Consider the following 23,948-nt stretch of genomic DNA (forward strand, 5'->3'; position numbering starts at 1 on the left):
TTAAGGGCCTTACATTTGGTATGGGATATAAATAAGCACTTGCTTGACCAAGGTGTGAGGGTTTCATGACATACGGATCCTTCAGAACGACACTTCTATGAGTTGCAGTTCCGGGAACTAAACACACAATATTCCCCTTCTTTTAGGTCTTTCTTTTCCATAAGAAGGTGCAGATATGAGATGCAATATGGGCAACTTGGTGCTGGAATAGTTTGAATCAAAGAAATGGGAAAGTTAAATCCCTGGGTTAATGGGAGAATCAATTAAAGAAAACTGTCAGAAAAAGCCAACCATCATTACCAAGATACAGTAAGAAATTTTGATGTAAAGGAAATGGTGTACTTATGAATGCCATTTACTTCCACTATTATGCTACCATGACTACATTCCTGAAGCTTTTCAACTGAATGCAGTCCTCACCAGTCCAATAACATAAGTACTAGCATCTGAAATATGCTTTCAGCTATGAAAATGCACATAATAAAATTTTACACATGAAAAACACACTCCAGGGAGGTTCTTCCCTTGGTTTCTGGTAATACTGGGCATTCAGTGGAGCTTTGCTTGTAGAAAGACTGAGAGCAAAATTAGAAGAGGTGTGCAGTGCAGAGAGGATATCATCATCCCATTGAATGTCACAGAAGGGCCTATCACAGAAACCGTGGTGCATTGGTTGCGAGAGGAATGCGTATATAAAGAATAAAAGCAGAGAAAACAAGAAAAGAACAGAGAGTTCCTGTAGGATGATGGAAACATAAGATCAGAATTTCTTTAGTTGGCCTGTTAGAGCAAGGGATAACTGTGTTCAGATAGTAACATTTAATGTTACAAATTCCTTAGTTTTGGTCAGATACTTCAAGTTTAGGCAAACAAGCTCATTGAAACAGCCAAGGCCAAAAATTTTCTGAGAATTTCCTAGGAGCTTCTAGGCAATATTTCATACAATATTTCCAACCTGTAGTACCCTGTAGACACACAACTATTCACCTTCCAACACATCATGATCTGTCCTTTTGCCCTTTTCTCCACTGGCAGAAAAATCCAACGTTCCCTCAGATTTTACTAGCACAGTAACACTACTTGGATCCTCCCTACTGCTGAATCAGACCCAAATAAGGTTCCCAATATTTTTGTTCTGTAAGTGTAAGTCCTGTCATGTATCATCTATAAGTGGGGTTTATCTCTTCAAGAAAATCTACATTTCAAGGAAATCCATCAGGGGTTCCTGTAAAGAGGCATATGCACTTAGATAACAACTTTATGAACCCCTGCTATCACAAAAGGATTGTAATCCAATGTGCACATTCAGCACTGTGGGTAGGTATTCTTCATTCTGTTCTATGACTTGAAGTCTTTTTGTAGTGTGGGATTCTGTGCTTCATGCACACGGGGACATGAAAAGAAGTACAATTACTTGGCATCTGAACAACAAACTTTGACAATGATGTAATTCCTCTCTTACTGTGCCTCTTCAAAGTTGTGGGTTTCACTTTAAAATATAATTATTTAATTATGAACCAAGTCATTCTCTATGCCACGATGTTAGCTACACAGGAACATTCGTAACAAAAATTAAAATGTTCCAATTTCCATTTGTGACAATTCAAAAATTTTGGAAGTTTGGTCTCACTTGAGAAAGGGTAAAAAAAGGGTTCCTAGACAGTGTATTAGGTTTTGCTGTTGGAGTTTGGTAAGCAATTTAAGGGACTGATGTGACTGGCCTCAATCCCACTACCTGAGATAGTGAGATAGAGGGATCTAAGAAATGGAGCTGCTATCTACCGCTTGCTTTCCCTGCCAGGTCAGGAAATTGTGCTAGCACAACAAACCAAAAATTGTTCTTCTCAGCATGACAAGTTCCATAAAATCAGGATATGCAACAGTGTGCCTAAGGGGAAAGAGATAGATAAGGGATCCCTAGTCTGGCAGAGAATGTTTTCTGAGAATAATCTATTCAATCCGTTAACACCATCAACTGCGTATTTGTCTCCCTATCTATTTCCCTGATCTCTCTAGTAGACCAGATAGGCTTACACCAACATAACCTTTTTTCTCTTGGTCCCTAGAAAGACTGTTCTTTAAAAGTTCCTGGGTGTGAGTGACCAGCCCTCAGGACCCATACTTGGTGGAGTTGGTGTTGAAACCCTATTGTAAGCCCTTGAACAAAGTCTCGTTTGCATCCCAAAAGGCCTGCTGAGAGGAGGGACACAACTCTGATGGTCTGCCCATGGCCTAAGGCCTGCATGTACAATGACTGAGATAAGATCTAGGGGCGGAGGGGGTGGATGTTCACTCCAGCTGCTCAGTCTCGTGATTCAGTCACACTTACTCATCCTTGTGAAACAAGGAAACTAGAACTATAAAACAGGAGGGCTGCAATGGTGGGCTTAGGGAGCCTCATTGAAACCAACTGCCCCTGTTTTGCTGGCCCAACACTGGATCCAGGACTGGTGATTTTCTGTTATCTATCTCTCTAAACTTTTCTTCTCCAGCTTTCTCTCTCTTCCTTCTTCTTTAAGTAACACAAGGCCTAACGAGGATTTTTTTCTCAGGTTGTGCAGCTTAAACATATATGTATTGTACTCTTGTGATCTAAATGTCAGCCTTTATGATCATGCAGCCTAAGATGGTAATTGAAGTATCTGTATTCCTTGTATGGTTTTAATTAAACCTAATTAAAATACAGACCTTGAGTGTCATTTCACCTTAATCTGCTCAAGGGGTATCCAATGGTCAAGCATTTCCTCAGACCATGACATTTCAATCTGTCCCCTTGAAAGGAACAGGTCTGAGACTAAGGTTGGATCTAGCCACACCTGGACTGCTCTGTGAGAAGTTTAGAAAGCAAGGGGCTCCAATCTGAAACTCCCTGGGTTGCCCTACCTGGGTCGTGACACTGGGTAACTTCTTGTTATTCTACTTAGTTATAATTCCTATGGATCTGCGTAGCAGGAAGGGCCTTTTCACTAGTTAAAGGGTAAATGAGACAGTGGGTTCAATCTGCAAGTGTTGGAACTCCTCTTTCTATGATCCAGATGTGACTTGATATACTGCAGACATTTTGAAATTATTTTGTGGCACTAAGGCTCTTCTGACTTACTAGTACTATGTGATATGTTGCCTGTCCTACTTGGCAGCTGCTGTAATGCACTTTTTTGCTACTTTTAAAAAAAGTTGATGTTCTACTTATTATTTACTTTTCATAGATTTGTATAAATAAAAAAAATCTTGCTAGGGTTTTTATCGACAAAAGAACCCCAATAAGATTTTTACTTTCAAAAAACTCTTCTAAAGTTTGTGCTGCTAAAAATTATCCACACATTAATTGGATTAATTTCCTAGATGATCAAAGCATGATAGGTATGACAGCTTTATAATGCAGCTACAGAATGATAGCTCTCAACAGCCACATGATGTAGTATGCTTTCTTAAATCTGGCCCAGCTGGCATAGAGACGGAAATTAGTCCAACAGAGAATAGATAGGAAGTTTACTGTCTTCAAGAGCTGTTGTCATCCAGAAGCTGGCGTGTGGCTTGACAAGAAAAATGGGGGAAAGTATCAGTGATGTATAAGTAGACACTGTGGGGGTAGCCCCTTCTACACTGGGCCCCCTCACCAGTTGAAATTGCTCATTCTCAAGATCCTCAGGGAAGCTACAAAAGAGAAATAGTAGTATTCAAAAATTATACTAACTCACTTCCATGTAATGTGTCCATATCCATCATTGACAATAAATGTTCAGTTGTTTATTACAGAGCACAATACCACTGTAAGTGCTACAATGCTTATCAGTCCTTTCTACCATGCTGTTGGCAACCTAAGCATTTCCAGGAACCAAGAGATTGATGACAGTGGGAATGGCAGCCTGCATGACTGGATCAATCTACAGAGCATCAGCTGCATTGTTAAACATCAGTTTCTTGTCAGGAAAAAAAAAAAACAAACAAGAACAAAACAAACAAACAAAAAAAACCCCCACAACCTATTTTTTGTTCATTTACTGGAATCCTCCTGCCCATTGGCATCAGATCAGCATCAGGTCTATGACGGCATTCCCAGCCTTGAAATAGTGTCAGAATTGCTGTAACAAGGCAAAACAGTCACACCAATATGAGAGTTGCACCTTTTTCCTTTCTGTTCTTATAAGCCATCCTTGAACCTTGATCCTGTGCAGTCACTCTCCCAGTCATTGCTACAGTCAGCGCTGTTGACAAGTTGCAGCATCCCAGGGAAAGATGTGATCCACAGCCAACTTGGGACACTGAAGAAGTGTGCTGCATGGTGGAGGAGCATGTGATGTATCTTTGATAGGCAGTCTGGACATACAAAGAAGCTGACCTTGTCTGTGCTAGTGTAGAGAGCTATCAAACAATTACCTTGACTTCAGGCTAAAAAAAGGTATTTCAATAAATGAATTGGGCATTTGGAGTTAGCAGCAAAGCCATGTGGGAAACCATCATGTCAGACAGCAATGTGCTACAGTGTAGCTTCTTTGGAAAATAAATTATTTCCTGTTTCTGCAAGAATGGAAATTCCAAAAAAATGTTGACAATGACATCTTTATAAAGGATGGAATCTTATAGACTTGGATCTTTAATGGTGATGAAAGTTGCTTTGTACTGGTATGAATTGTCTATATAGCCAAAATCTTGATGTCACAAAATGTGTGTGTAAAAAGGGAGATGGGAGAAAGCAGTCATATTGCAAGATGCATCTCAATTTTAAACCAAAACAAATGTATTTGAACAGTTTTCCTCGTCTGTCAAGGAGTTTTAGACCCTAAAGGTATTTGAGCCTGTTCCCTTTCTCCTTAGATACAATCACTAATCTCTCTCACTACTTTTTTTAAAGATGCAACCTACTTACCTACCACAGACAATGCAGAAACTCATATTATCATGGTTCAACTTTAGACATTTACATTAGAATCAGTTAACCTTATTTTAGCACAATATATATGGTGAGCAATACAGTGAGAGGAGGCTGGGTTTATTCCCCAGATAGGTCATTTATTTATTTCCTCAAAGAAAAATCCAATATCCTGAGATCAGATGCATATTGAGGCTTTGGTTGAAGGAAAAAAAAAAAAAAAAAAGGCAAAACAAAAAAATCAGACTTAGGTTGGATTAACGTGTTCAAATTGGACACTCACTATCTGTATTCTCTGCAAGGCTGACTCCATATATTGCTTACAGTACAGCATGTATGAGACTGGCTTAAACATTTTCCTTGAAGAGGTATGTGGACTGAAGTTGTTTATCTAGCAAATAATTTATGAAACCTTGTATTTCTTTTCATGACAGAGTTTTATTGCCATACTGTTTAGTGCATTTGTAAACTATGAGTTTCAGAGGTTCAGGCCATGAAACAGGTGAAAATATCACCCCAAAGTGTGTATATGTTCAAACCCCTCAATAAGCAGTTTAGGAAATGGGTAGATACAACAGAGTTGTTGTTTTTTGGGTTTTTTTTAATCAATAACTTCTAAAGAGTATTATAGTAAATTTTTTGCAAGGAGATCATGGAGGAGATTTTAAATAGACAGAATGGCATTGCTAACTAGTCAAAATCTTCTCTGCCAACCATTTTCCAAAATCTGAAGTTAATCTCTTTGGGCAAAATGCAGAAATGGAAAAACTTATATTGTAGTAAGCACAAGACAGAGGCACTCTTATTGTATGTTTCAGCCAGTTCAACATCCATGTTTCCAAGTTCCATGATAAACAGCAGCCTTCCTATGCCCATGGCATCCATTCTCTCCTCACCCATCTTGGCTGGTTACAAGTTACACCCCCTCTACCTATTTCCTTCTAAAGCACTTGGAGAGCTGCCACTGCAGGACACCTCAGGGCTTTTGTGGGGTCTGACCCAGTGATTAGTCTGTGGCATGGGGTCTCTTAAGACTCAACTAAGTATAAAGTCCCCACCCCAAGTCTGGGTTTCACAGTCACAAGATTGTCTCTTATCTGTTAAACTCTGGTGAATCATTATTCAAACTTGAGATTCATTTACATCCCTGATTTAATTTAGGATATTTGAGGGTAAAAAAGAGAAAATGTCTTTTATATTTATATTATATATAATAAATTTGGCAAAATATAGGAACCATTCAGTGGTGTTACACTAAGAGCATACTGTAATAACAAGTGGAGCATTAGGGTGCACACTGACCAAATTAACATGTGACCCCAGTCCTCTAGCCATGGCCAAGATCTTTAATCTACTAAAGTGTTTGAAAAATTATGTCCCATATGTCAAAATGTCTACAATCTCACATAGAGATAAGAGACAACAAATTGATGTGTATAGCTGACTAGAGATTGTGGAGATAATGCAGTCCTATGTGGTCAGTACAATACGCAGTGGCCTCAGCAACTTAAACCACTGCTGAATTTTTGAGGTCAATCACAGGCCTTGGAGCAGAGGCCATGGGAAGGAGGTCACCAAAACAGAGGTCACCTACCCAGAGGTGAAGTGATGTGCAGTGAGGCCTGCACCACACCAGGACACACAAACTTGCAACTTGAAATTGTGACTTTGACCAAAAAGTTGTTGTCCCAGGAGTGGCCCTAAGGTGCACTCAAGCACAAGGAGTTTCACAGGGCTGTGCAGGGTGCAGTGGCAGAGACTCTATGCATAGGTCAAACTCTCCCATCTCTGCTCCCACCACGGACCGGGCAAATGGCTCCTGTGGGCAGCAGCAGCACAAAGGCCACACACCTTCAGCAGAGTATAATCTTACATGACTTCTCCTCTTTTCCTTTTTTTCTTTTTATGTTGAAAGATGATTCTTATCCAAGGGAACATGTGCATAAAAGAGATGCCTGCTGGAACCTAAACTGCAGGTGTTTTATTGAGGACACTCTTGGTCAGGTTGGCACTAGTTACAGTTTCACCCCTTTGCTCAATGGTTTTATTTATAAATAACATTATCCTGGAGGGGAGAGAGAAGAGAATATCAGCACATATGGTATGTCAAATCCCCTACTGCTTGGAGACCCCTGAAATGCTTAGGTACAACAGGGCATGCTTAGGGCTCTGAAAATCTTGCCTTTTGTCATTCTAAGCCAAGCCCTTAACATTATTTTAATGGAGTTGTTTTGAATTTAATTATGCATGTGTTGTATAATACACTTTCAATAAATACTTCTAGTTACTGCTCCTTAAAATCCCTTTCTTTCCAACATTGACTGCTCTAATTTACTTTTATGCAAACAGCCTAGTCAGATTTAATAAAATGTCTTAGTAGCATGTTTAATGACATCATTCCCCCTAGGGACAGTTGGGAAAATGACCTTCCATTTTACGAAAGAAGAGGATTAATTTTTATTGTCTGCCCCAGTTAATGCGTGTTTAGACATAAAGGCCCGATCAATATGACAGAGAGTATAGTGATTTTACTCACAGTAGTTTCTAAATGGACATTTCTTACTAATCCATTTTTATAAATCACTTTAAAGGCCTTATTGATCTTTAATTGGGAGTTACACCTAATCACTCGAGTGCAATGCATGGCTAGTTCAAAACGTTTTAACCCTTTCCACACAACTCTTTAAAATTCATATCACGAGAACTTTTACCCTCTTCTCCCCTTCCGTACACATAATACAGCATCCTTGACTCCCCAGCAGATCTCACCCCAGACCATCAAAGATCAGAGGAAAAAAATACTAAGGAAAAGGTTATACCAAAAACTGTAAAGAGAGAGTTTTACATGTGTGTGTCAAAAATATGCTCATACAAAACGAAGGAGGAAAAGCATATCTCTTTGGTATTTTAAAATACAAATACACAAAGCAAATATATACAGAAAAATGAGGAGCTACAGTATATGACAGGCTTCTATTCCATCTCTGACTTCACCAAGCTTTTAATCATAATGGTTAAATTCCTTTATTTTGTTAAAGATCAAGTCATGCTGTAGAAGTGTTTGAACAAGAATACAAACACATATTTGAACAAAAATATTGCTTTGTGGAGAAAGTTCAGTGAAATTTAGAAACTCATATGTGGATCTTGGAATTTTGCATTGTTCATTTAGTCCTAGGATTCAGAATGGATTACAGTTCTTTCTGTTGACATAACTCACAGCACTTGTGTGATGCATGTGTGTCTATATGTGTTTGTGGATGTATGGTGGTAGGACATGTATACATGTACCCTACAATGTTATTAGCAATGTATGTGCATGGTAATAAGAAAAAGAGCTCAACTGATAGGTTTTTAAAATTGCATTTATACATCCTTTCAAAATTATTGAAAAAAATTGGACTCCAAGATTTATTCCCTTCTCACTGAAACATTCTTTTGAACTGAACAGTACCTCATGATTTACACAAATGTACTAGTGTAATTAGATGATAATATTTATACTTATAGACCAGAAGAATGTCTTTGTCTATTTTTACCATTTAGCATTTTGTGAATGATTTTTTAAAGAACCCTTGCAGTTGTGGAGTAGACAGCACTGGATTGGAATCTATTTTATAACTTATTTAGTTACACAAATGGAAACCATTATCATAAAATGTTCAACTTCCGTGGTTACTGCATTCATATAGATTTCTTGATAATGGCTGAATTAATTTAAAAAAATATTTAAGAAAATGTCCTCCTTGACTGAGACTTTCCAAGCCAAGAAAACCCACAAATGCAGTACTTTGCAATCACTATGTTTACGTTATTATCACATCACTAATATGAGCCTTTCTGTAGGACATTAAAACATAGTCTTGAGAGAGAGAGTTAGTAAGAAAATAATTTGGAAATAAGTATTGACGTCCACTGGATAAATTTGATCTGCTTAATTGCTAGCATTTCTGAGTTTTCACAATGGTCTTCTAAAATATTTTCTGTTCATCAAGGATCAGTGTATCAGAACAAAGACTAACACAGCACACTTGCCTAGGGCTGTTTTCTGTAACAGGAACAACCTGGAACTACATTGTTCTCTTAACAAGTTCAAAGACCTTTTGTCTGAAAGCTAATAGATACATCTGGGCAAAGCCCAGTAATGGTGAAGATAGGTTTTAATATTTCAAAACTGCCTCTGAACAAATAATTGTCTACTATACTCTGCTGCCTCTTCAGGTAAGTATAGCCATTTCCCAGTTAAAAAGTACATAGTACCATAAATTTCTAGAAGCAAGTAAAAGAAAATTCCAATATTTTTTTTCTCTTTTTAAAATTAATTTTGTATTTCCCTCCTTTGAAAGAAGATGAGGTGGAAAAAATGTGAGAGGTGATTCAGGTACAACTCTGGAAAGCTACTGGAGAGCTTCTGCCGGCAGCATCCCATATGCCCCTTTTATCCCAGAAAAATAATCAGATGCTACATCGTGCTTGTAAAGCTGAAGCTGAGAGAGGAAGACACAACATCAGCTTGAAGACTGGAGGAGACAATGTGATAGCTTTTAGCTAAGTTCTGATCAGTCATTTCAGAGTATCTATTTTTTAAGATACCTGCTAAGCTAATTTCAGAGGTAAATAATCCTGAATATTTTCAGTGAGTTAAGTGGAAGAGCTTGAAATATACCTGATCTTGTTCTAGAGAAGGGAATGTCTCATGTCTAACTGTAACACTAAATTCCACACTTTTGCAGAAGACAGCTCTAAGTCTGTACATTTAAGACTGGGAAAATGTGAGGAGGATTTCAGCTGGGTGTGAGCTGCAAATATTCCTAAAACTGGTTACATGTGCAGGGGTGGGGATTTCCTGTCTGGAAACTGGAGAAATTCTGGCCTGCTTTAGGAACAACTTCAGAATAACACTGCGTGCCTAGTAGTCCACCTCCCATTTGAACAGCCAGTGATGTTGTGAAAAAGAAGGGATTAATCTAACTGAAAACTGAAACATGACCAGCCATTATTATTCTACTTTCAGCACAGTGATAACTTCAAATGTATGGAAAGTGCGGAAGGAAAGAAGGTGCAGAAGTGCGGGAGGAAGGTAGGGAAGGGAGGGAGGGAAGGAAGGAAGGGAGGAAGGGAGGAAGGGAGGAAGGAAGGAAGGAAAGGAGGAAGGGAGGAAGGGAGGAAGGGAGGAAGGGAGGAAGGGAGGAAGGGAGGAAGGAAGGAAGGAAGGAAGGAAGGAAGGAAGGAAGGAAGGAAGGAAGGAAGGAAGGAAGGAAGGAAGGAAGGAAGGAAGGAAGGAAGGAAGGAAGGAAGGAAGGAAGGAAGGAAGGAAGGAAGGAAGGAAGGAAGGAAGGAAGGAAGGAAGGAAGGAAGGAAGGAAGGACCACACATAGTGGTTTTCATGCTGATCAGCAAATGCAGGAATAAGAAGTATTTTGATCAAGAATTTTCACTCTGTGGGATTCAGAAAGCATAGTTATGTCATTAGGTAACAATCTATAATTAACTCATTCAAGTATCTGTGAAGGACATGGCTGAGCCAAGGACAGGAACATCTATTCCACCCACATGTTCAAATAAAAGCAAACAAAGTTCTTGCTATCTGTCACCATAGTCAGAACCTTTGTGAAAGCTTGTTGATGTGCAGTTATTATTCTAGACATCATCTCACACTAGAGAGACTGTGTGAAAAAAATCTTTGTTTCTCTGCACAGAAGAAGCTGTATTTTAAAGGAAATAGGCAAGTTTAATTAACTGGACAGGAAAAAAATATACAAAAAAACCCAAAATATCAAATTGTATGTGAAAAATGTTAATTGCAAATGTTCTTAATTGTGAGAGAGAAGTGAAACACTTTGTGTTGCTAGTCTTAACTCATAACAATGCAATGAAAAGAGAACAGGAGAGTTGGTGGGCAACGGTCGTGTTATTAGCCACTGCAGCAAGAGCACAGATCCCAGCATGGCCTTATACTCTTTGTTAGAATACATGTCATAAAACATGGTCAGGAAATGGGAAGAAATAACAACAGGACAGCCTTGAAAAATATGCACATTGCATAGGTGTATTAAGTAGATACCATGAAACATTAATCATGCTTTCCTTCTCCTCTTCATTTTTAATCATCACAGATTTCATTGTGTTCCCCAATTTCGATAAAAATATTTTCGTTTTCTTAACATACTTTTTAATGTAACATTCCCAACATTAAGTTAAAATATAGTTATTGGATAAAGATAAATAACTTAATTCTTTTATTGTATGTGTAGAGTCAGATCATAATTAATTATATAATTCAAATAAATCATTGCAGATTTACACTGATATGACTGAAAGAAAAATTTTATCCATGGTTCCGAGTTATTACTGCCATAACCTCACTGACTTACAAGAGGTGTGTAAATGAGAACATAATTTAGCCCAAGTTATGCAATTATGGATACTAGTTCCCCAAGGATAAATTTTGGTTTGAGGGCAGTTTATTCTAAGTGATTCTTAGTCCAGTGTGATGTGATAAATGTGATGTGGGAGAGAGGGGAGAAGAAAAAGCAACAAGGAAAGAAGCAAGGAAAGTGAGAAAAGTGAGGCAGGCAGGCAGGCAGGCGTGAAGGCAGGCAGGGCAGGCAGGCAGGCAGGCAGGCAAGGAAGGAAGGAAAGGAGGAAGGAAGGAAGGAAGGAAGGAAGGAAGGAAGGAAGGAAGGAAGGAAGGAAGGAAGGAAGGAAGGAAGGAAGGAAGGAAGGAAGGAAGGAAGGAAGGAAGGAAGGAAGGAAGGAAGGAAGGAAGGAAGGAAGGAAGGAAGGAAGGAAGGAAGGAAGGAAGGAAGGAAGGAAGGAAGGAAGATGAAGAATGGACTACTGGATGTATCAGCAGTTTCCTTAGCTCTCGTTGTTGTTAATACATGCTTAGATGCAGTGGAAATTAAAAGGTCTGTAATAATACCTAACCAAAAATACTTAGGATGAAAATTTTGGTTTGAAATTTACTGAGAACTCTATTACTGTAATAATAAGTTATATAGAATGGAAATTGTAGGATAGAAGCCTTTCATTTACACCAGCTTATTTCTGGCATTATATGTGTTTGACTTTTTTCAGAAGTGTTAGAGTCATTGAATTTGACCAGTATGCAATCCACTGCTGAAGAATACATTACCAAGGGGTTTCTTTTATTTTAAAAACATTTAATTTCCCTAACAACCAGAATCTTTGTGCAGCACTTGCCATAAATATTGTCACGTCACTGCTTTATCAAACATGAAGCAAACAGCTCTTTGGGTAGACCTTTCTCTGAGATACACCCATACAACCCTGGATAACCTGTTTTCTTTCTGAAAATGTAATTGAAATCACTTAAATTATTCTACATATGTTGCATTCTCCTGTCCAAAAATTGTATTGTAGGCTTTGCAGGCACAAAGGAGAAAACCTTTTGTGTATATGTGTTTCGAGGGGAGAGAGAGAACCTGTGACTGAAAGAGCAGTTTGGAAGTTGAAGAAAGAACAGTAACGAAGACAACATTTTCTTTCAATAAGGAAAGAGTTTTTAACCCAGTTTCCTCCTACATTGCACCGTCACACCCTTTCTTTTGTATAAGAAGACTCTCAGCTTCTTACCTAAAACTGTGTAGACATTAAAACCAAAACAACTAAACAATAACAATAAATGGTAATGGTATTTCTTTTATAAGCAAATAAAAAAATGATGCATTATTTAATTTTCAGAAGGGTAATAGACTGAAAATTAAGTGAAGATGAGGAAAGGTGAGGCAAGGTTAGGGGAGGGGAGGGGAGGAGAGGAAGGGGAAGAGAGGAAGATAAAAGAAGAAATTAAATTCTTTCTTGCAAAGCTATGCATCTTAAAGTAGACTTTACTCATGCAGATATATCACCCAGCTTCAATGAAACTTGTATGAAAGAAGTTTTGCAGAGTTTGGACTAGATTTTTTTTTCTTCTTTTATTTTCAAGTAGTCTTTTGAGAGTGCAAAATACAACCTCAAAGGTATGTTTCAAATATAAAATATTTGTGATATAAAATGATGGGTTTGTGTTAGATGTATTTATGTGTTTCTGTTATACATCATTATATAACAAAACTCCTTTCAACAGTAAAGGCTAAGTGATTTTCCTCAATATTTTCTAACATTGAATAACTGTTCCTTCTCAGAATGTCTCCAGTTTCTTTACAAATCTCACCATCTCTGTGCAACTATAATTTCAGAGGGCCTTGAAGTGCTATTACCTCTTGGAGTAACTTGACAACTATTACATAGAGAACTGCAATCTAAGTTGTCCAAGGTTGCAAAAGTCCAGCTCACCCATTATATTTTTTTTTTTTTAATGTCACATAAAGGAGGAATGCTAGTAGACTTTACCTACTTATTATTGAAGTAGCTTAGTTAAGGGGTCCTTGAGCTACCTGGTGAAGTCACAAGTTGGCATGACAACAATCTCAGAGAGTCTAGAAACAGGAGAAAATTTATACAGCTCAAATCACTAGAATGTATTTTGTTTGTTTCACTTTAATGACATGGATGTGAGATTCTTTTTCTGCATAGAATTTATTTGGTAGTTGCTCTAGAAAACCATGAGATAAATAGTTTGGAAGAAATGAGCTTCACCAATACATCTGTTGCCAATCATAGCAGTGACTAGGGCCACATCATTCACCATGGCACTGCTGATCATCCACAATATCCTCAGTAGGTGGGCTGAAACCAGATGGCATAACTATGTCCATGGGCTTTAACTAAATCTTAAACCATAACTGGGATGTAAACATTAGTTTTTTCAATCCACCCCAATCTAATATGTTGCTTTCCCACCACACGACCTTCCTCTATCTCTGTCTAAGAAGAGTCTGTGTTGGTAGGGCCAGGCAAATTCACATTTTGTATCACTTCTGAGAATTGTAAATAGAGATGCAGGTAATCACAGTTCATTAAACAGGCTGATCTTGGTAAAATTTTGCCAAGTTTCTCTGTGCCTGAGACCCTCTGTTGTGCTTGTGTAATTTCCCAGAAGCTCAACAGCTTACAGAAGTACACATTGGAAAATGAAGTTGTATTTTCTGCCATTGCTATTATTTATTCATGCTTCCTGTTTTTGTCTTTTCCCATCTTTTAAAAAACTGCTACAATAACAGCATTTGCTCCAGATAAGTTCAACTATTTCTAATTTTGTCAAACCAACCCCAATTAATTCTAGACATTATAGATGGTTGATATGCTGCTCTTGATTAGACATTACTGAGAAAGTGGAGGAAAAGGTTGCTTGTTATTTCTGAATAATGGAAATATTCCTGCAGATACTGATATTAATTACTAGCAGATATTTACCTCAAAACTGATTGGACATGAAGAAAAAAATAATTCTCCAATACAACAGCAAACTTTTCATATCAATTTTTACCCTTTTATTTTGTCATTCTGGCAGATACAATAAATAGAACATCTCTAAACAAAAATTTTTTTTTTTCAAGTTAAAATATGGAAGCAAGGTGGTTTGTTCCTCTTCCAAATCAAAGTCTGGCATTTTCATTTCAAAGGAACTGCTTCTTTTGCTTTTTTTCAGTAATAAAAAAGTTGCAGTTTTCCAAACAACTTTAAATGTCATCTCATCTGAGAGGCTGACAATCAGGGACTTCCCCATAAAGGACTCAGTGTTGCAAAAGAGAAAATAAATAAATGAAAGCTCTCCTTCTAAACTTAATTCTTTATAACTTGGAAGATTTCTGGGTTATTTTATTTGTTGTGCCTTCATAAAGGGTTAAGAGGTATTTCTCACAGTGATTGATATGAAGAGAAGCCAGCAATAATTTGACATGAAACCTCAGACTACACTTAAATTGTTTGATTCTGTAACAGCAAACAAGGATTTTATTAACATCTTATCCCTCGCTGGCCCCAAGATAGCCTCTTATCAACACAATATAACACAACAATGTCACAAAAGAGATTAGGACAGAAAGGGATATAAAAAAACCCACAGTATAATTTGAAATGGCAAGGGACTGAATGTTACAGTTGCTTCATAGAGAATCCAATCCTTTTTTTTTTTTTTTTCTTTTTTTTTTACTTAAAAAAGTCACAAATCTCTTGCCGAAATTATGCCTTTTCCTTCCCTTTTATATCCTTTCACATCACCTGCAATGCAATTCCTCACTAGGCTGACTTGAAGTACCATGCCATTCTAAAGTTGAACCGGAAAAATAATTGGTGTAATGGCCATAAGCTTGAAAACACTATTCCTGAATATATAAAATGGGAAAACTTACTAAAAATCAGGAAGCCTAAGTTATTGCTGGGCTGTGGCTACAATAACTATTCTGTACTAACTATTTACGTGAGATTACTCAAGCATTTTCAGTGATAGGATACATTGTAAAGGTACAATATGAACAGTACCTTCATCTGAAAAAGTTTGCACAGAGACATCATCAGAAATACACATAAAAATATAAATGTGTTAGTTAGGGTTATAGCCCAATATTATAAAGTAGCAATGACTCCTATACTTAAGGTGCCTAACATATTTCATTATTGTAAGCCTTCCTGTAGCTTTATCAGAGTACTAAAATACCACCACTTCTTGCATTTAGATTGTGAAACTTGCACAGGAGTATTTTTTGACCAGGCAGGTGTATTTTGCTTGCCCTGAGGAGGTATCTTTACATTTAGCAGAGTTATAAATTGATGGAAAGTATTTCCATTACTGGCACTTACAGTCCTTTACTATCGTTTATGAACCACCCTAGCTTCCGTCTTCCACTCCACATGAGTCATCAACAAAATAAATCTTTGTTTTTACTTACTTCAAGGAAGATAAACTGTGTTTCAGGTGAACTGGGTTGGGAACCAGCAGCATGCAATATCAACCCCTCTTCTGTTTACAGGTGTAGTTTATCTTTGGTTTTAGGGCTTACTGCTGAGCAATGCCACCCACTTCACTGATAACATGGGCCAGGAAGTGCACACGTGTCCACCAGGGCTGGTTTGAGTCTCACAGCTTCTGCAAACAACACATTTTCTCGCCACACAACCTTGATTTATTCTACAGTCCTATGGGAAAAGTAGGTTATTTTTTTCCTTTTATTTTTTCCTTCATACTTTTCAGTTCATGTAATTAGCATGACTCAAGATTAGTATTTTAAGCCTGCTAACAAGATACCAATTTTCAGGTATCTTTCACAGGAAAACTTAAATCCAGTATAGTCTGACTGCTGGGACCTCAGGTGATGCTTAATAGCATTCTTTTCACATCCCTTTTGTTAACTACAGCATGGACATCACATGCTGTATCTGCATATGTACCTCCACAGTTGTGCACAACCTTAATAGGGAATGGACATGGTGTTAAGAGACAGGTATGCTAGTGCCACAGACTGCAGTACCATAGGGACACTCAGGTCACCTTTCATTTGTCTTGGCAGGGGAGCTGGACCCTGCTGAGGTCCATGGTGCCATCACTGAATCTAGTTGGCTTCACAGAAGTGCAAGTCTGTCTACATTACCTTTCAAACTAATTTCATTTTGATTTTTCTAAAAGCAGCTTTTGGCCCTGCAGACCACAACAATCTGTAGTGTCACTTACCACCAGCACTACATAAACTGGAGTGCCAAATATTCCCATTGAGAAAATGGACAAAGATGAGAATGTGAAAAAAAACAAAATAACTATTTGCAGTGCTTTCTTTCTGTCACAGCTATTCAAAGTACTGTTTGAAAGGTGCATTGCTCTTCAATCGAGCCCAGCTCTACCCTTGACACAAGCAAAACACACACAACTTTTCAATCTCTTTACTTTTTTGCCTCAGTGAAAATTGCGTAAACTTTTTGTGTAAGTGCTGTCTTGCAAGTCAGCAGAACAATGTTTTTGTTTTATTTTGATTTTTGAAGTTCTGGAATATACCTAAAAAGTTTGGAACCACAGATTTCATGGGATTGATATGTACTTAATGTCCAATTTTCTATTATTTCTAAATTTTATTGATAAATTATTTTTTAAGCTGGTGGTTTCAATACTAAATCTCCAGTGTAACTGTATTTTTAAGGCTGAATGCTAATTCTTCAAGAGGGGTAAGATATTTTAACCACAATAGGGTGAACAGTGATGCCAGAAAATCAAATGGTATTTAAGATACATCAGATGCGTGAACACTAAAAGTTGAAAAAAAGGTTTGATCCTTACTATTAAATACATTCAACATGTATTTTTGCCTCATTAGTACAGTTGTAGATGCTGCAGATGTTGGCTTAAAAGAAGTGAGTCTGTGAATTACAAGATAAATTACCATTTGTCTCTAAGCAGAAGCTACCAAAACAGTTTCAAGTTCACTTATAAGTTTTTCACACAGGTCAACAAGCTCTTTTACCTTCCACATTCAGTTCTTTGGTACAACTGTGGGTATGTTAACTCTAGGAGAAAAATGCTGAGGTGAGTCTGAGGCATCTTAAGCTTAATTTTAAGAAACACTTATGTAGCATCAAGAAATCTTAATAGAAATAGTTGAAACATGATGTTTTCTCAAAGTGCAATTCAGTTTCAGTCTGGTTTCACTTTAGATTTTGCATTCACTTTAATCAGAAATGAAAGCTAAAACTGAAAATAGGAGGTTAAAAAAGTGGTCAGGAACCTGAAATGGCAGAAGCTTGCAAGGCTCCTTTTAATACTGAGAGACAATGGCTTACATTATGCAAAATTACGTTGCTTGAGTCTAAGCTAGTTTTGCATTTTTAGGACCATAAAAAATCCCAGTGTGAAACCACAGACTTCTGCCTTTTATTTTTTCATTTTTTTTTCCCCTGTTTTTTTGCTTTCTTGTAACTTAAAAAATATCCAAGTGATTTAGACCATATTCTGTAAAAACAAGTTTATCCCGTGCTGAGACCCTGTGTGCCAAGTTTCAGCACACTGCAAATTTTTATAGGCTGAGATATTAACCTCTCAAAACAGGAGCATGTAATGGAAACACTGTTAATCCCTTGACTATTGGGGCATAATAACGCATTAACCTACTAGCTCTCAAAAGTGAAAGGGTCCAGTTTCTGACCTCAGTTTTAGTGGTCCACCTTGAAACGAACTTCTTTATTTTCAAGTATTTTACACACTCTCAAAAAATTGTTTAGTTTTCCAAAACCACAGTTCCTGGGAGCGATCATGTACTTCACAAATATGAAAACAGATTTATGAGCTATAGCATGTCCCTGAAGATAATTAAAAAGCTGTTAATAATTGTGATCATGTAGTGCAGTTTTACAGAATCCTACACACTTCAAGATTATGTACTAGCTGTGTTTGTAAATTGATAACTGTCTCATTAGCTTTGAGATATTTAGTACTATAGAGAAATTTCTGCAACTGGGAAAAAAAAAAACAAAACTCACTCTTGTTTAATCTCTATCAGTTTTCTATGACATTCCTTTTTTGAATTAACTTCAACACTAGTGAAAATATTTGCCAGCCCATAAACTAATCAGTCTGTGTTCAAATACGAGGTTCCTCCTTTTAAACTGCATATAGTCTAGACTCTGCTCTCAGCAGAGCAAGAACATTTAAATGTAACATATCTTTAAGGTAAATAACTTCCCGAGATGGTCCAATATGAAATATTATGTGATTTAAAACTTATTATGTGATTATCAACTCAGTGACACTAGACTGATGGGATCACTGTAGAATGTCTAATGTAAGAATAAAGGATAATTAATTTAACAAATGGTAATGTATTTAGCACATACAGGCAATTACTGGCACAATCTAGGGCAAAAGTTGAAATACTTGATATGTATGGTATACATATGTCATACATCTAATTCCAGAACACAAAAGTTACCTCTGTGCTGCAAACAGGAGGTGTGACTCCAGGACAGACAGACATACCTGCAGCCACACCTGTGCAGCCCTCAGGTAACAGGGAAGCAATGATGTGACAACAGAGGTTTCAGCATCATGAGTAAGAATCAGGTGTCCCCAGCAGTAGTGTACAGCCCATGATGAACCTTGTGCTACCAGATACTGCAGCCAAGTGTAGGCCCCTAAGCAGTGAAGCTGAATGGGAGATGGCATCTTCAGGAACGCAAGGAATACAAGCCTGTTTTCTGTCTATGACTCACTAGAGGAGCCTGCACCTGCTTGAGTGTTTCAGGAAACCAATTTCCTAACATGGTTGTTTGTGTTCAGAGAAAAACAAAGTAAAGAGAGTATCCTCATAAGTGTTACCTTAATAGGTTAGAGATGAAAGTCAGAATCCAATGCCACTAAAGATTATTTTTCTTACGTTCACAAATATTTGTAATGGGATCACATCTGTCCATGCAGTGAATCCAAACATATACAAAGATACACAAAATACAACAGGTTGCAGCCTCACATTGAACGTCTTGCAGCTTCCAGCCTAAACTGCGAGGGCAAAAGTCCTGAGGCATCATGGCTTTTTTGGTAACATTCAGCCTCTTGCACCTATGTAAAAGTATAGAATTACTCAGAGTATATAATACTCCAGTGTACATGATACTGTACAGGATGTGTTATTATATATGACATTTACTGCATGTGTGTAATACACATTTCAAACAAAAACTCTTTCAGAGACAGAAGATGGACATTCTCTCTTTCAAACTTTAATATTTTCATACATGGATAAAAAGTTGCAGTAATACACTGAAACAAGCTTTTTTCTGCAAACAATATTGGTTTTGTGAATCAGATATTTCTGATTAAACCGCATTCATTGCAATAAAACTCTGGCAAGTCACAGCGCTAACCCAAACATCCCCTCAGTCAGATGACACTGTAATACTTTACAAGGAATTTGGACACTGGATCCTCCATTATTTTTACTAAGAATAATGACAGAGAGCCCCTGCAATTAATTCCGTATCTATGTGTGTTCGTACATACATGCAGCTTCAGTAACAACTTAAGCCCAAAGTTTAAGCAAGTGAGAAACCTATGTCTATATATATAAGGGTGAGTTCAAACTCAAAAAACTTTTGAATATTTATAACCTTGCCCATGTTGCCTTCTAGAGAACCAGTGACCACCTCAGTGTGAGTTAGACAGAAAGTTTGGTCCTACAGAGATGTCAATTTTGCATAGCTTTGGCTGTAACTTTAATAGATGTAGCTGTAACTAACCAAAAGCATGAGGCTTGGTGGGAGTTCTGTGAATTATGTATATAGTATAGCAACCCAAATTCAATTTTGTACCCTTAAATCCTGCTATGTCCAACTTCTGTGGCCAAAGTGGACGATAGCATACCAGGGGATTTTGTCATCTAATACTCCCAGCATGCCTCCAATCCTGCAGTCCCACTTTCCTTTCCACAGAAAAAGGGCTGTGGGTTGAAGAATAGTACATGCCAGGATTTTGGCCTGTAATGGAGACATGCTATGACAGCAGAGTGAGAAAGTTCTCAGTGTGTACACATTCTGAATGTATGTAAGCCTCTGGCTCAAACCCTGCAGACAGCCTTAAAGAGGGGTCACATCATAACAAATGTCAGGGGAAAAAGCCTGATTCCTGGTACTTTTATGTAGCAGCTGGTACATTTGGGGCACTACTGTAAAATAAATACTAACCTTCATAAACTGAAGTTGACACCCTTCTCCAAGCTCAAACTATTAAGCATTATGCTTTACTTTTGCCTCAGAGGCAGAAATAAAGAGTGACATATCCCACATGGCTAAAATTCGTTGGCCTTTCTCTCAGTCACATTAACATTATTAAAAACATGTAAACTTGTTTTTTATTTTTTTTTCAGTTGTTGTTTTGGTCTTTGCATTGTTATTTTGTTTGTTTCCTTATTCTACTCCAACCCATTGTTTTCACTCATTACCCATGCCACGAACAATAACCGATGAAGCAGCAAAAACGCTGTGCAATTGTTTGGAGATCAGCAGTAGTCCTATCATGCTGCCAGTATTTCAGCCTAGTGTACAAGGTTACCAAAAACAGGCTGCGATAGCTCAGATCTGCCTCTCTCAAAGAGAAAGGTTGGGGAAGCTCATCATTCAAAAAGGAGTGTGTGTGGATGAGGGTCATCAGTTCTGCAAAGTCCCTTCTGGAGGGGAGCTCAGCGCCAAGCTGTAGACAGCACATGGCTCCCTGGAAGGCTGTGTTCTGCCAGGTCAATGCACAGTGCACAACTTTTGAAAGCACAGACTTTTACAGCTCTCTACAGGAAGGGTCAAAACATCTGTTTTATTCTGGAAATTAACATTACAAGAAAAAAAAAGTCATTGTCCTTAATAATGTTGTTGTTATATTTGAATTTAAGCAACAATAAAAAGATACAAGTTCCAGGTACTAGCTGCCTAAAGCATATCCCCAGAAGCATTGAAGAGTCTTTAAAACTGAGACTTACGCAATCAAATGTCTCCGATTAATTATTTTACACAACTTTACTCTGGGGTAGAGTGCATCAGTCCATTCCAAAACACAAATAAATACACTTTGCCACAAGCAGAAAAGGTCTTCACACTAAAAGCTGCAACTCACTTCATGTAAGCATAAATGTATTTACTGTAAATTTGCTTGCAAATCTTTTATTTTATTCTAAATATTTCATAGCCCTGAGAATGTACTAATAAAATGTTCATGTTCGAAACATGATGGTTTTGTAATAAATTTAAAACAAAAAGAAAAGGATTTAGAAAATTTTTACTCATCCAGAGTAAGCAATGCACATTTTTTTGGGAAGACTTTAAAAGGAAGATATAAGGCACACAATACATTTCAACATTTTAATTTAAAGATCATAATAAAGAAAAATTCTGCAAATTAAACAAAACATTCCTTTTCTCTTGTTCTCTGAAGTAAGAAGTATTCACAATAATGATATAAGAACCTGCAGAAAAAGATACATTGATTAGATTAGATAAGCATGAACAGCAACAGAGATCAAACTTGAAACCAGCACACGTTATCAGCCATGGAGAGCTATTTTTATCATCTTTGATTTATACTCACCGACAAAATTCAATTATGAGAAGTGGAAATATCAATTAAGTGGGAGAAAATTTTTATTAATGGGGCAATAATGTTTTTCTTGCTGCTTGAGTTGTCCGTTTGTTTTTAGCCAGAGTAAAGCATCTTTTGAATTTTGCAGAGAAATTAGAATCTCTAAATGACTTTCCTCTGACAGTGAACTACATGCTACCAAACCCTCAGGGTTGTTTCTGCAAGGAGTACATCAGTGCTTATTCACAATCTCACCCCACTTTGCCAGCTGGGCAGGTACCTGGACACGCCAACCTTGGAGCTGGGGCTAAGCCCTCACAAGGGATTTGCAGCCCAGACCTGGTGAGGAGCCAGGCTAACCCCAGGGTAGCTCAGGTCTGCTGCACCCACATACAGGAACAGCAAGCTGGAAACCCCCAAGAAGTGGAGCCATAAATATCTTCCAGCTACAGTGACTGTAGCATTGAAAGGCTTGGTTGTTTTTCCTCCTTTTTTTCCGTTTTACATTTAAGACAGCTTACCCTTCCTCTCTGAAAAGACATTTTATCCTAATAAAGGCTTTTATTACTATTATTCACCTGTCATTACATGGCATTAGACAATTAAGTAGCATAGCCAAACTTTCAGAGTGAGGAACATTCCCATTTGCTTTCAATTGGGAATGGGAAGACAACATAAACAAAACATTTCATTAAAATATAGAGCTGCAGATTTATTTATTTAAAAAAAAAAATTAAGCATTGCCAAGACTGCCACCTACGCTTAAAAAACTTTGCTATGAAAACTCACTGGCATGAGCAAAAAGACCAAAAAAAAAATCTATGGGCATGGAACAGTCTTCAGTCACAGTTTGATTGCCAGGCGATTGACAAAATAATTTGTACCCGTCGATTTTCATGAAGGAAATTTTTACAATGGATTTGCCAAGCAGATTTTTAATTTTAATCAGTAATGAAAAAATGACAACATGGATCACAACAAGACATCAGCCGTTAAATGGGCTTTCGCGATTGCTGTCAGGATGACTCCATTAGGCAGCCATACCTTTGTGGGCATCAATCACGCTCTTCAAACTCTTGTACATCTTTGAGATTTAATTAGACATTTAACTTCTTTACTAGCAATTTGCAAAACTGTCACTTACTAAAAGTGCAAGACACCAAAAAAAAATTTAAGAGTCAGAAAGATATCTCCTCTGAGTCCTAAGAGACTATTTATCTAATTCCTGGGAGCAGTTTTAAAGCCACCAGTACCCTTTGCTGAGCCTGACCAATGCCTTTGAAGGCTAATTGCTCCCATGGACTGAAACCGAGCACAGAAGTGCCTCAGACACAGCTGCAAGCTGCTGTAAACTGCTGTGCCATGGCAAAAGAAACACTGGGGAGGGAAGGTGGGTTTGTGCCTGTATGTATTTACTCCACACTGCTTGCAGTGAGGTGTGGTGAAGACAGAAAAAAACACTTTCTCAGCTTTCTGGGGGAAATGCTTCATCTGGGTTAGGAAGAGCCAACAAATGAAATTGCTACTTTCTGAAACTTCTACAAAATCAGCCCTTGCTGTTACCAGCGTTGGAGGCGTGCATTGGGGTGTGGAGCTCTCTGGCCAGTAGGTCAATGGGCTCGTGGATGAAGCACTTGTCCATCACAGCCATCCTCTTTCAAATCTCTCTGCCTCTTTGAGGGTGCTGCATTGCTGGGACTGGCTTTTCTGTTTGTTCAGAGATACCAGGACATTCCTGGAGCAAACAAGGAACTCTTACTGCTTTCTCAGGTTTTTTGGATGTGACCTTTGTCACCCTTTCACCAAACAGTTCTTCACAGGTTTTATGATGGAGAAAAAAAAGCACTAGCTGAGAAAGTTTTACGCTTTAGCAGATATCTTATTCTTCTCCTCCAGATTTCCAAAAGTAGTTTCCTTTAAATGAAGTTTGCAAATTAGATAGCATTAGAACGATAAATATAAAAGGTGGATTGTGAAAATGTTGTTACTCACCAATGAAAAATTTGCCCTGGGCGAAGATGTACAGTAGAGAGTTATTTTCAGGCTAAAGTTTTTTAATAGGAATTTATTTTTTTTCTCTTTGGCAGTGAAAAAAGGGGGCAGGGACACTCAGTTTTCCTGCAGATCTTCAGC

The sequence above is a fragment of the Apus apus genome, chromosome 5 (genome assembly GCF_020740795.1).
Source record: "Apus apus isolate bApuApu2 chromosome 5, bApuApu2.pri.cur, whole genome shotgun sequence".
Lineage (NCBI taxonomy): Eukaryota > Metazoa > Chordata > Aves > Apodiformes > Apodidae > Apus > Apus apus.